The following is a 13,950-nucleotide window of genomic DNA, read 5'->3' as shown; positions in this document are numbered from 1 at the left end:
CCTACGAGAACTGAGAATTCGTTGTAATTAAGCTTTAAACATATTTTGAAAGTATTATTTCCATACTTTATAGGATTTATCATTTTAAAACCAACTTTTAATTCGCTCCGCTTAACGTTTATTGGGAAAAATTAGAATATTTTAATTGTAATTATTTTAAAAGAAACTTTTTAAGTCTCTAATTGTAATAAAATAAACTTGCATTTCCAATTTTACTTCTTCGCTTATTCCTTTTAAAATTATTGAAANCTTATATATATATATATATATTATTAATTTTGCAAATTTTATTAAAAATATTTTATGCTATCTTATATCAGAATATAATTTTAATAACATTTTATATATATAATTTTTATTAGTTTAATGTTTAAACATTTCAAATCTTTGACAGCTCTTATAAATTTTACTAAATTATGCGAATAATTAAATATTATCATCCTTATAAATCTGCGTGTCAATTGTTTTCTAAGGTTCAGTTAATCAATTTAAACTCTTTATAACATTGTACTGTACTGTACATAATTACCACTTAAATTAATTTTTTTATTAATTAATATTATTATAATTAACTGAAAAATAATTATATCAATACATAAGTTCTGAATAGATTTCTAGTGTTAAATATACTTATTACCTTAATTTACAGGTGTATAATTTAGTGATAATTGGTTTAGGAAAGATGTATTTTCCCAATGGAAATGTATATATGTAGTATATCAATTAATTCATTAATTATAATTAAAGTTGCTTAGTGATTAAGGCAACATAAGTTAAATGATTGTGATCTAATCGAAGTGTCTATCATCCTTTATCACTCGAAATTTTTTCTTGATTGAGATTTTTCATCAATAAGGTTACTTACGTGTCAATATTATCTCCTTATAAATCAATATTTTATATAATAAAAATCACTTAAAAATAATTCTAATTATATAATAAGTGAAAAAATACATATATATTTTTTAAAATTTAAAATATTTTAAATTAAATTACGTCTAATATAATTTGTCACTGTCATAAAAGTCATATCTGTTGTGTTATTCACTATTATTATTATCAAGTATTATTAGTCATTGTGTTTTGATGGGAATTTTATAAAACTTAGTAATAAACCTTTTAAAATATTATTTTTTCTTGATTTAAAAACATAATTTTCAATTCAATTAAGATTACATTTATAAATAATATATATTTTTATTTATTTTACGAATTTATTTTCAAGCCGAAATAAATAAATACTTTTTAAATTTTAACATTTATTATTTAGGTTTGTCGCCCTTTCTTATTATTATTTTACTCATAATATCTGTCTGGTTGTGCATATAAAATATATATTTAAAACTAAATAAAAATTAATTAATTAAATAATTAATATTACATAATAATTTATAACTTTTCTATTTATTTTTGCTATATTTTTAAACGAATAATTAAATATAAATTGGAAAATATGAAAAAGAGAGAATTAAGGGTGATGTAAACCTCTATGATTTATATTATGTAGCAAACACGAGGGGCTTGCCGATTAATTTAGCGATTTAATATATTACAAGAAATATATTTAATAACATAATAATATAATAAGAAAAGTCATTATAAACGTATTTGTATTATTCTTAAATACATTTTGTTTTGGGTTTTTTTTTTGTTATTGAGGAAAATCCTTTGTCTGCATGACATTTCCTAATGTATATTATAATAAATAAAATAAATTATAATTTTATAATTATAATTATCGATAAATTTTAGTAAATAAAACAATTTTGAATTTTATTTTTAGGGTTTAGAAGTTCTCATACAGTTAGATAATGCTGAAAATTAAATAAAAATTAATTTATAAATTTAATTCTTATTTATTTTTAAATCTGTAGATAATATTTCTTCTGTTTTTAATTTAAAAAAGAAAAATTCCATGTGATTTCAAATAGTCAAAAAAATTTATATTTCCTTTAAGTTTCTAGAGCAATACTGTATTAGGATTTTCTAATGACATTTCTATTATAAATATTTTAATATAACTTAATATTTTGTAAAACGCCCCCAGAAAATTTAAAATGCATAAAAATAAACTGATGTTTTTTCCATTTAGGATCGAAATTATCTTTGAAAGTTTTAAGTATAAGAAAACATCAATTAAAATTTTAAAAAGTAAACATAATAAGACATTTCTATAAAGAAAATTTTAATTTAAAATAAAATTTATTAAAATAATTCTAATTAATCTAATTAACATTCACCTTAATGAAAAAAAAACCTACAGTTAAATTATGGTTAATGTAATGTCCCGGTATTAATTTTAATTTATAATAATTTAATCTTATTATTTATTTACAGTTAATTACGTTTAATTATTATTTCTAAATTTATAAAATTAAAATTGTGATTTACCTTGAATTATTACTTGTAATGCATAAGATAATTAAAACATTTAATGTTAATTAAATTGAGTATCAGCACCTATTTAAGTCAACACTTCTTAGTTATACAATAAGCCAGAAGTTATGAAATGAATCAATGAAATTATTTATTAATTTTTAGGTCGATTATTATATTAAAAAAAATACATCATATAAACGAGAATTATTATGCATATTTAAATATTTTTAAAAAAATCCACATTTATCCATTTATCTTCTTACAATGTGCTGCCTACCGCCAACGTACCGATGATGACATCATCGTTATTTGCCCACGCAAACTCGCTATTGGCCAATAAGAAGTAAGCGTTCTCGACAATCTCGCCCCTTCTCGTCCCCGCGTTGTTGAAACGCATAAAAGTAAGTTGTGTTGCACGTTTCTGCCACAGCATCCCTTCTCTGAGGCTCTCTCTTCTCAACAGGTCGCACTTACCGAAGATTGACTCTATCAGGTAATGTTTGCAAAAATTTCAAATATATCTTAAACCTCATATTCTATATATATATATTTTAAGTCCCTACAATGTTGCCAACTCGTATAAAATTAAATATCTAACCATACTAATAAATTCTTAACGATAATTGCTAGATTCTCATTGATGCAAGCTATTTACTATATTATTAACAATCGATACAGTTTAATGAAGTATTTGCTATTAGCTGTACTTACCTAGTCATGTGTTAAGTTCTAGTATTTGGCACACAACGCCAATAAACATGAAATATGTTTCCGTATCATGTTTCAAAACACTATTTACATAAATAGTAAGTTTAATACATAAGTTTAATATTAATATGTCTTTCCAATGTTACGTGTCCGTGCATATTAATGAGACCAGCGTAAACAACGTAATTATTCCTACGAGAACTGAGAATTCGTTGTAATTAAGCTTTAAACATATTTTGAAAGTATTATTTCCATACTTTATAGGATTTATCATTTTAAAACCAACTTTTAATTCGCTCCGCTTAACGTTTATTGGGAAAAATTAGAATATTTTAATTGTAATTATTTTAAAAGAAACTTTTTAAGTCTCTAATTGTAATAAAATAAACTTGCATTTCCAATTTTACTTCTTCGCTTATTCCTTTTAAAATTATTGAAAATATACAAAAAAATAACTTTGTTTCTTGGAAATTTTATATGGAAATTTTTATAAAAGAAAGTTTTTTTATTATTATTATTTAAATCGCAAAAACTAATCTCTAGCATTGAATTTTGCATGAAAAGTGTTTATAAATATGCTAATTCCTTGTAAAACTTAGTCCAAAACTGTAAGAAGGATCTTGAGATCTTTGCTTGATCCATTGTATATTTCGTCGTTCTCTCAACTACATACTTTATGAAATATTTATCCAGTGTAGTGCAATAGAACCTTTCTTTTCCTTCATATATTGCTTCATATTCTTTAATTTCTTTTAAAAATCAACCTCAGATCATGGGCGATTGCGCGTAAATCGAATATAAGGCGCACCAGCATATTTTCTTTAAACAGTGATTAAATTTAAAAAATAATAATTAAAATACTTAAAATATATTTAAATTAATAAAAATATTTATAGTTAACCCAATTATATGTAATTTTACTTATAAAATTTATAATTATTACAATACAGGTATATTTTAATTAATACTGTATAGACATTTATTCGTAATTAAATATCTAAAATATATAACTTTAATAAATCAAATTATTTAAATATTCATTTATATACCTTATTTTATTAATAACATATAGTTTCTTGATTTATAACATTTAATAAAGTAATTAATTAATTAAAAATTATTATATTGTTTATATCAATTACGTTAACTTTTCATTATTAGTTTAATTTATAATATAAATTCTGACGTGGAGAATAGTTATTTTTTCTCGAATATTCATTAAATAAATTCAATAAATGAATATTTGAAAGTCTAATTTTTTATGAAAAATTGCCGATTTCCATAAAATTTAAAGCCTGATAATAAAAAAGGCATTAAATTAAACGATAAGCTAGAAATAAAAGAAGAAATTCTTCATAATATTTCATATAATATGCGAATTTTTTTTAAGTCTAAAAAAATATTCCCCTGAAAATAATTTATCTTAACATAACAAACGTCATTTATTTACATATATTTAAATTAATTTTTAAAATATTTAAATCTAAACCATTAAATTCATAGTAAATTCGTAGAATTTAAGTATCTTTAAGTATGTTCAATTACAACAAAATGAAAATTTCACAGATAATAATTACAGAGATTTATTAACATAACAATAAAAATCAAGAAAATATAAATGTTTTTAATGCAAAAAAGTTAAAATAATAAATTTTAATGTTTTATAAAGCCATTAAAGTAAGAATTATTCTAATTAATTTTTTTTAAAATCAAATGAAGGCACTTTAATTATTTTTTATTAAATTTATATCTTAATTTATTATCCATTCGTTAATATTAGTACAGCTATAATTAGTTTAATTATTTATAAATATTTAAAAATTAATTTTATAAATTTAACTTTCATTTTTATCTCGAATATTTTAATTTTTTATTATAATTCTATTCATTATTTTTTACATTTATTCACGAAATTCTATAATTTTTCAATGCCATTTTAATGGAAGTTTACAGGAAAAAAACAAGATAATTTACGACTCCAGGTCATTTTTTAACATTATTTATCTATTTTATTTTTTAATTTTAATTTTTAATTTTGTTATATCTAAATTTATCAACGTTTTATTAAATAATAATTCATTTTAAATTATTTATTTTTAAAATAAATCAATTAAAGCAACCTGATAAAATCTGAAAGAAAGAATTACACACACTTAAATTCGGAGAATTATTTTTAAAAAATGAAAAATAAAAACCACTCATATATTATTTTCATTTCTGGGAAAAATTATTTAAATATATAAAAATAATTTTAGCTATAAGTAAATATTTCGGGGTTTATATTTAATTTTATATTCAATTTTACTATGTAAAATAACTTAATTAAACATAAATTAATTATTAAAAACTTCTTTAAACGGGCAAATATAAAAAAAACATATATTACTTTTCATGTGAACGTGAAATTATTTATTGAATATTAAGATAGAATATGATTTATTACAATAAACTACGTATCTGTATTGTTGAAAGCATAATGGAGCACCTAATGGATGCCCTAAAACTGCATCCATCATATTAACACTTTGTATATTTGTATCCATATATTAACACTTGTAATTTATATTTTTTATGTACGAAGGAAAATATAAATAAAATATAATCTATAAGCGTTATGTAATATAAAACAAGACACAGATTATTATTTTATTCAAGCAAACAGAAGGTTATAACGAGTTTTTCGTAGCATCACTCATACAAACAATACAAATAAATATATTTAATTGGTTTTTTATATTTCTAAACTATTCTTTAACAAATATTTGACTTTATTCAGAAGGTAAACTTGAAATTTTGAGATTTTTTAAGCGATATAGTACAGAAAAAAAGTCACGTATACACAGTATCGACTGTATCTTTACCCCGTTTATCTCATTCTTAATAGGTTAAAAATGACTTTTTCTACTTTACAATTAGATTAAATATTAAATTTAAGTCTTCTAATTGTATTAAATAATGTTTTATTTTAAATTAATGGTAATTTAAATAATATTCATACACAATTTTCTTGCATTAAGCAGCATTTATTTAATAATTCTAAACAAATTTACTATTCTAGATTTAATAATTATTATTTATTAAATTAAACATTAGAAATTGTAAATATAAAATTTTTATTGGAAACAAAGTTACTAATTATAAATTAAACGATACAATTCCATTTACTAATTATCATTAGAGAATCTAAATCAATAAAAAAAATGTATAATAATTTAAACGAAGCGAAGTGATAAGAGAAAACACGGGCAATTTGCAGAAAGGAATAATGAATTTATAATAAAGAAATCGGAAATTCGCTGCAGATCATAAAATTCTTTTTAATTATCTTCCAAATAAAAATTAAATACCTCATTTATGTATCTAACACACAATAAATCATTACTTTTTTACTGTTATATTACACATAAACAATGGATAAATGCGTATAATTTAATTTCGGTTAAAAGAAATCATTCGATTAAGTTTTTCTTCTTAGATTTAGCATTAGAAAATCGAAAAAAGTTATAAATATTTCACTGTTAAAAACAACTGAAAATCTCTCTGCTGGAAGTTTATACAAAGTTTATCTGTTTGGCACTTCGATTTGGCTTTTACTTTATTGATTTTTAATTCACGCCCCTGACAATAATCATTTAGAAAATTCAGTTTTTGTTGTAGAAAAATCGATAAAGTTTCGATAACAGAAACACTTTCATAAGCTTCGGAAAATAGAGAAATGTCAATTTGAATGAAACTCCAGTTATTCTAGATGTATTCAAGTTCTACATTCGAATGCGCTTGAATTATCTTTCAGCAATTCTTCTAGAGATAAATAAAACTCACTTTTTAAAGACTATATTTGTAAATTATAATAATTTATACTAAGCATAATTTGCTGTAAATTTTAATTATGGATAATGTAAATTATGTACTGTACTACGAAATTATAATTTATATCCGCCTCAAAACATAGTTTTAAACATCATTATTTCATATTTGAATAACATATATAACTGTGTAAATGTTTTAAGGATGATAATTAAATATATTTATTAAATTGTTTGTAATTTATTTATAAAATTTAAGAATTTTTCTCTTTAGATAATATTTTAATAAAAATTCTATTTACAATATTACAATAATAAAGTATTATAATGGAATATTATAACTAATTTAAATATCTTTTTTCTTAGTATAATTAATTAAAATTTATTATTTTTTTCCTTAATTAATTAATTAATTTAAAATGAAATATTTCATTAAGTATACTATTTTATTTACTATTGATTTATTTTATTAATAGAACTTTTTAAAATAAATTTATTTTATAATTAAATTATAACTCATAGAAGTTCATTATAATTAGTATAATTAAACGATAATAACATTTAATCTTACAGTTTAATCTATGCCAAATATTCTATTGTAACTGAAGGATATTTAATTACGTTTCGATCTTAATTAATTAAGAATATTTAATAATTCTAATACAAAATTATCCTTAAAAATATGGTACTTCTTACCATCGATAGAAGTCTTACTAAATCACAATTTTGGTTATTTATAACAAAGAAAACAATTGAGATATTGTTATATTTTCTATTCTTTTCAATGTTTTTGAATGTGTTTTGCATCTGTAATAAATCCAGCAAAGGTTTGGTAATCTTTACATCTTTATTCTTCTCAGAAAGCGTCTTGTTTGAATTATATATTCGAATTTCTATACAAATTCTCTCTAATGTTGCTATTCTCGAAAATTCATGATGCATTTGTAAAGAATAAACGTGTTTCGTTTAGATATTCACACTTCAATTGACTATTCATTATTGGCATTCAAATAATATAAATCAAATATTCAAAACTCAATTTTAAAGTTGTTTATATTTATAAAAACTTGTTTAATTATAAGTAAAAACATTCATTTTAATTATTCTATAAGTTATCTGATGTTAAATGCGTGTTATATTCATTATATTAACAATGAAAAGATATTATTAGGTTAAATAGTATAGGGCTTATTATATTAAATAATGGTTAACTAATAATAAAATTGAAGAAAATAAAGGAAACTTTTAAGTATTATCTCAAAGGCTTAATTATTTTCAACCTATTACTTTGACTATGTTTACAGATCCCTTGAGATTAAGAGTAATCAGAAGACAATCATCAAAATAAACAGTTAATCGCCCTCTTTCAGAACTATCTAATGGATTTCCTTTATACTTTTTCCAATCAACTATTAAATGTTATAGCTTAAAATTCTCTTTAATCTATTCAAAATATTAGAAACAATATGAACACTCCACTATATACGATTATAATAAATATTGATTTCTATGCTCTAGTATAAACAAAGATTAGCTATTTTGCATTTTCACCTAGCAAAAATGCTAATTTATTATTCATTGTCTTGAAAATTTATTCAAAATGTAAACATAATTTCGAAAAATTTCTTTAAGAAATTTTAATAACAAAGTAATAATTCTGTTTGTTAAGTTATAATTTTAAAAGTAAATATATCAGTAATTGTATTATTTTCATTTCCATTAAGTTAATCACAATCGACGAGGATTTAAATCGTAGGAAATTAAATTCAGTTTCAAATTACACTAAATGATCAACAAATTTTATAAATACTTTCTTTTGTTTTTTATTCGATTGTATAAATTTCGAATGAATTAAATTGTTTAGAATATATATATCAAATTTAAAAACTAATAATTGTTATTGTAGACCTATAAATTTCCACTGTCGCCCGTTTATTCGTCTGCCTGTCTGTTTGTTTTTCCTTAATCTCGAGAACTGAGTTAGATGAAAGTCGAGATCAGATATGGAAACTATAGGAGGCCCCAACTAACTATATAAGAACGTCTTGTCTGAACGAGAAGTCAAAAGATTTCAATTCAAAAATTTTCTCCAGAACGAGTTATAAAGATGACCGGCACGACTCTGCTGTTATTAGAAAAAGTATGATTACAGAGGCAAGACACTACTAATTTCAGATGGAGAGCATATATTAATTAAATGAAATAAATTAAAAATATGATTAAAAATTGCAGCCTAGCATTGTGACCATGTCACAATAAGTTTTGCTCGTAATTTATTTAAACTATAAACTTTATCTTTAAGTGAAAAATATACAATTATTTTTTATTTTAATTAAATTTAAAACAATAAAAATTCTTTCGAATTTTCTTTTTTGTAACCTATTTTCAAATTGCTTAAATGGTTGTTTACTTGTGTTAAAATTATTGTTTTCCCCAATAAAAGAATTTTATTAACAGATTAAAAAAATCCAGAGTTGTGTAATTTTCCAGAGAAAAAAAGAATTATTATATTATTAATTATTACAAAATGGAAACATCTTAATTTTAGAGTAAAGATGAATTTTATAAAAGAAAAAGAAAACTTATAAATGCTAATAACGAGTAAAATCGTCGTTAAATTCGACCCATTCGCGATACACACGACTCCCTCTATCTCCTCACCCCTTCGATCTTTAACCACCAAAATTTAATAGCATCAATGACCCTAACACATAAAATTACCTGAAAAATTTCAGAAAATTTCATTAAAAAGGGAGATTATTAAAGCTTCAAAATTCGGTGAACAAAATAGTGCCTCCATCCACACACTAACATTTATGCATACAGGGGAAAAAACCTTAAATGCTTTTTTCTTTTCTCGAAGTTTTAAGGTGTCCTGACTTCAAAAATGTAAAAATCGNGCCAATGGCTTTCGTGTGAAAGCCTCATTGCATACTAACAAGAATGTCCTTACGTATGCTCTCATAGAGTAATTTTATGCTACGTGACATAAACATAATATATTCTTAATTAAAATCCGCAATCAATACTCTTTTTGGCTCATTTTAAACAATTTACAAACGTGGATTATATATGGTTATATGATCTTCCTTGGTTGATGAATAAAATATAAATATTTATTTATAAATTACATTATAGTTTAAACACGTATTGTTTTTAATTAGAAAAGTTCACGTGTCAATTAACACGCCAACTCTTCTAATTAAAAACATGTTCTAAATTTCTCAAATTTACTATGGTAAGATGATAAATTAGTAATTAAAATCATGTATGAAAGGATGCTAATTGTGTTCCAGATATAAATCATAACTAAGTTGTCATAAAATATATGGGCATGATCAGTTTGGTCAGGATCAATTGTCTTATTCACTTGTTTCCTAACACATGCGTGTGTTTTATATATCACGCTCCATATTGTTTGATTCATATCCCATATTGTTGAATATGAATCAAACTAACCACCTCTTAGCCAATAATATGCCCTATACTTCAAGTTCTATGAATTTCAAAATGTAATTTCTTTGATATATTCTGTGAGTTTGTGATTCATAGAACTTTAGGGTAAACGTCACAATATGTATGTATGATTGGCTGAGGAGGTGATAAAAATCCCGAAATGCATCCCAAGTCCATGTTGTTTAGTGAAATTCAATAAAGTGGTGTCTTAAACATGAACGGGTATATTTAAAAATACAATATTATTCTTTTATTTTATTTTTTTAATTAGATACATGGGGATGCCTAATGTAAAATGAGTCACCCCTCATATATTTACATTTTTAAGAAAATTTTATTACTATTTAATGTTTTTCCTACGAATATTTACTGTTTCAATATTAATAATAAAAAATAATAATTTAACACACCTTATACATTAACCCATAGCTTTAAAATTTAAATAATTACAATTAATAAAGAATATTAATTTTTAAGAATTTGCCATTAAATTTTCTCTAAGCATCTAGAAATTAAAACATGTGTTTTTTATTACGATTCATTTACTTAAAATAGCTAATTAGCATAAATTATTACCAATATCTGTTATAAACTGCAAACAATAAGTAATTACGAAGTAAATTTCTATTAAAAATTCTACACTTAATATGAATATTAAGTGTAAAATTTTTAATAAACTTAAGATCGTCATTATAAAAAATGGAATCTGCAGTTGACATTGTAATACAAAAAAGAGCGTAATTTTTTTAATAAATCTGCACAAATTTTGTATCAAGCGACTCATGAGAGAATGCAGAATCAGATTTTGTAAAGATATTAAAGAGTAAAGTGGTGAAATTCGCTTATTAGCCAGAAGTTTCTTGCATTTATAGCTCATCCGTACGAAAATACAATGATTTACACTACGTTAAATTCTCCTAAGGTTGTATTAAATGACATTCTAAAGTTTATTTCCGTTTACTTTTGTTTCTTCTTTTACTATATACGAACATAAATGGACGGACAAACATATCTACAATCAAACTTCGATATAGTGCCTTTCTAAATAGCGCAAATCTCCTATACTTGTAAATGAATCCTTTGTGAATTACTAAAATTACAATTTTTTATGGTAAACCATAATAAATCACGTAATTTTCGAGGTGCAACTTGTGTTTAGACCTCACTATAATTTATAATATAATTTGTGTTGTTTGAGATACAGTACAGTACTTCAGTTTTACGATACACTCGATTTAGTGTTAATTTGAAAATGTATTTAAATTATTTTATTAAATTTAGCAACAGGACAGTTGATAAAATCATTAAATTCTATTTTAAAATAATTTAAATTAAAATAAACATTTAAAACATAAGTTTATTTGGATTGTCTTTAATTACAAGAGTTCATTTGATTGAATTAAAGTTTCTCTAAAATAAATAATTTTTTTATTTATAAAGAAATAATTATAAAGGATATTTATATAATTTCTTTGAACATTTTCGGTATAAACATTTTGATAAATTATACAAACTTTCGACCAATCTGCATTTATTTAACAAATACTATTTATCCGGAGTGATGAGTAAACAATTAAGCTAACGATTCGAATGTTGATTTAACAAATTTTATGCCAATAACAATTGCATTTTCTGTTAATTTTTAAGGATTAAATTTAAATCAATTATTAGTCATTAAATTATGTGAATAAATTTCTCAAATCTATATTAATTAATCATTAGCTTCTACGATTACTTATCGAAAAATAGATAAGAAGATTAACCCCAGGAAGATCTTTTCCTGAAAGTTTACATTAATTCGCGATTTTAAATTGATAAATATTTATTTCACATTTCTCGTGTTGAAAGCTTTAATAATATAAAACCAGCAACTATTGCAATATTTAATCATCCTTTAATTTTAAAAAGGTCAGCTGACTTCCTAAGCCGGAAGTTCGTTTATAGTTCGGGGTGTCCGGCCTCTACGCTTTCCATATCTAGTCTGGATTGATGTCTTGCCCCTGTACATCATACTTCTGCTGAGAACAATAGAGTCAAAGGTCATCTATCTAACTCAATTTTTGAGAAATTTTTGAATTAAAGTCACATGACTTCCGGTTTAGAATATACTTCATATATTGTTAATCAGGGTCTCCGACCTCTATGCTTTCCAGGTCTGCTCTCGGTTTTTATTTACTTAACTCCGTTTCCAGACTTACGAAGGACAGCCAGCTGATAGTAGAATTGTATAGGTCTGCAATTTTTAAATTTCAGTCTAAATATATTTTATTTTTATGTTCTCTAACGTAAAATTGCCTGAATTTTTACATTAAATTCCGTTTTAAATCATCAAAATTAATGTATACAACTACACATAAACTATAACATCAGTGTTTATATATTTAAAAAAATGAAAGTACTGTAATTATAAGAATTTAGTCCCCTGTAAAGCTTAACTGATTGGAAGTTAGGATTATTATTGAGCCAAAGCTTTCATAATTTTAAAATAATAAGCTGAAATTAAATCACTAGTAATGGAAATTGTTTCCATCTTTTAGTTCAAGGTCGCTATTAAGGATACAAAGTAATTTTCATCCATCAATAGAGTAATTTAGCCAATGGCTTTCGTGTGAAAGCCTCATTGCATACTAACAAGAATGTCCTTACGTATGCTCTCATAGAGTAATTTTATGCTACGTGACATAAACATAATATATTCTTAATTAAAATCCGCAATCAATACTCTTTTTGGCTCATTTTAAACAATTTACAAACGTGGATTATATATGGTTATATGATCTTCCTTGGTTGATGATTCAAATAAAGAACTCGAATTTTATATCATTTATTATAAAAAATGTTTTTTATAAGAAATTATGACTTGTTTTGATAGTTATTACTTTTATATAGACATTATTTAGCAAAATATTCGAAAAAAAATAATTAAAAACTAAATATTCAACGATGATAATCAGTGATATCAGTCATGGAACTTCATGAGAATATGGGAATATTCCCAAGAAGTTCCGTATTCTTCATATGTCCTACAAAGAAATCGAAATATATTTTATAATTTTACTAATTAATTTATTAATTAGATGTTAAAATAGACAGACTATGAACAATATAAATTAGGAACTAAGATATGATTTTGAGGTTAATGTTGTGAGATTTATTCAAACACAATCCACAAGAATTAAAAATTACCATTAAGTTTATAAGTATGAAAATTAATTATGTATTAATTAGTAACAAATTTCATAATTAAATTTATAGAAATACGCAGTTTTTTTCTTTTTATGCTTTTTATGATTTATTTAATCATAAAAAGCATAAAAAGAAAAAAACTGCGTAGAAATCACTAATTTTTTGCTTGAAAATAAACTAAATCCCATTTTACTAATTGGAAAAAGAATTTCGAACTAAAATTCCGTACTTAGTTTTATTTATAGTTTCCCAAGTAATGACTTAACACGAAACTAAGTTTCACATCAATGACACGACACCAATGTCGAGTTTGCAAAACTCTTCAGTCGTGATCTTGTCGTGATGCTTCCTCTTTAAAACAATTTGTCGTGTAGTCGAATTTAATGCAGATTAATATTTACAAGACAAGAGGATG

At 23.1% G+C, this 13,950-nt stretch overlaps 1 protein-coding gene across 2 annotated transcripts in view; it reads left to right on the top strand.

Moving 5' to 3' along the window:
• Positions 1-2,763: 2,763 nt before the first annotated feature.
• Positions 2,764-13,950, top strand: part of LOC111630963 (prothoracicostatic peptide-like) — a 46,453-nt gene continuing 35,266 nt past the window's right edge. For both annotated transcript variants that reach the window (XM_023375131.1, XM_023375130.1), the window contains exon 1: positions 2,764-2,872. The gene's annotated coding sequence lies outside the window, so the exon portion shown is untranslated. The remainder of the gene's footprint in view (positions 2,873-13,950) is intronic.

The sequence above is a fragment of the Centruroides sculpturatus genome, unplaced genomic scaffold (assembly GCF_000671375.1).
Source record: "Centruroides sculpturatus isolate CEXI.00-Female unplaced genomic scaffold, Cexi_2.0 scaffold753, whole genome shotgun sequence".
Classification (NCBI taxonomy): Eukaryota; Metazoa; Arthropoda; class Arachnida; order Scorpiones; family Buthidae; genus Centruroides; species Centruroides sculpturatus.
Note: the sequence above shows the minus strand (reverse complement) of the source record. Positions and strands in the feature narration are given on the sequence as shown.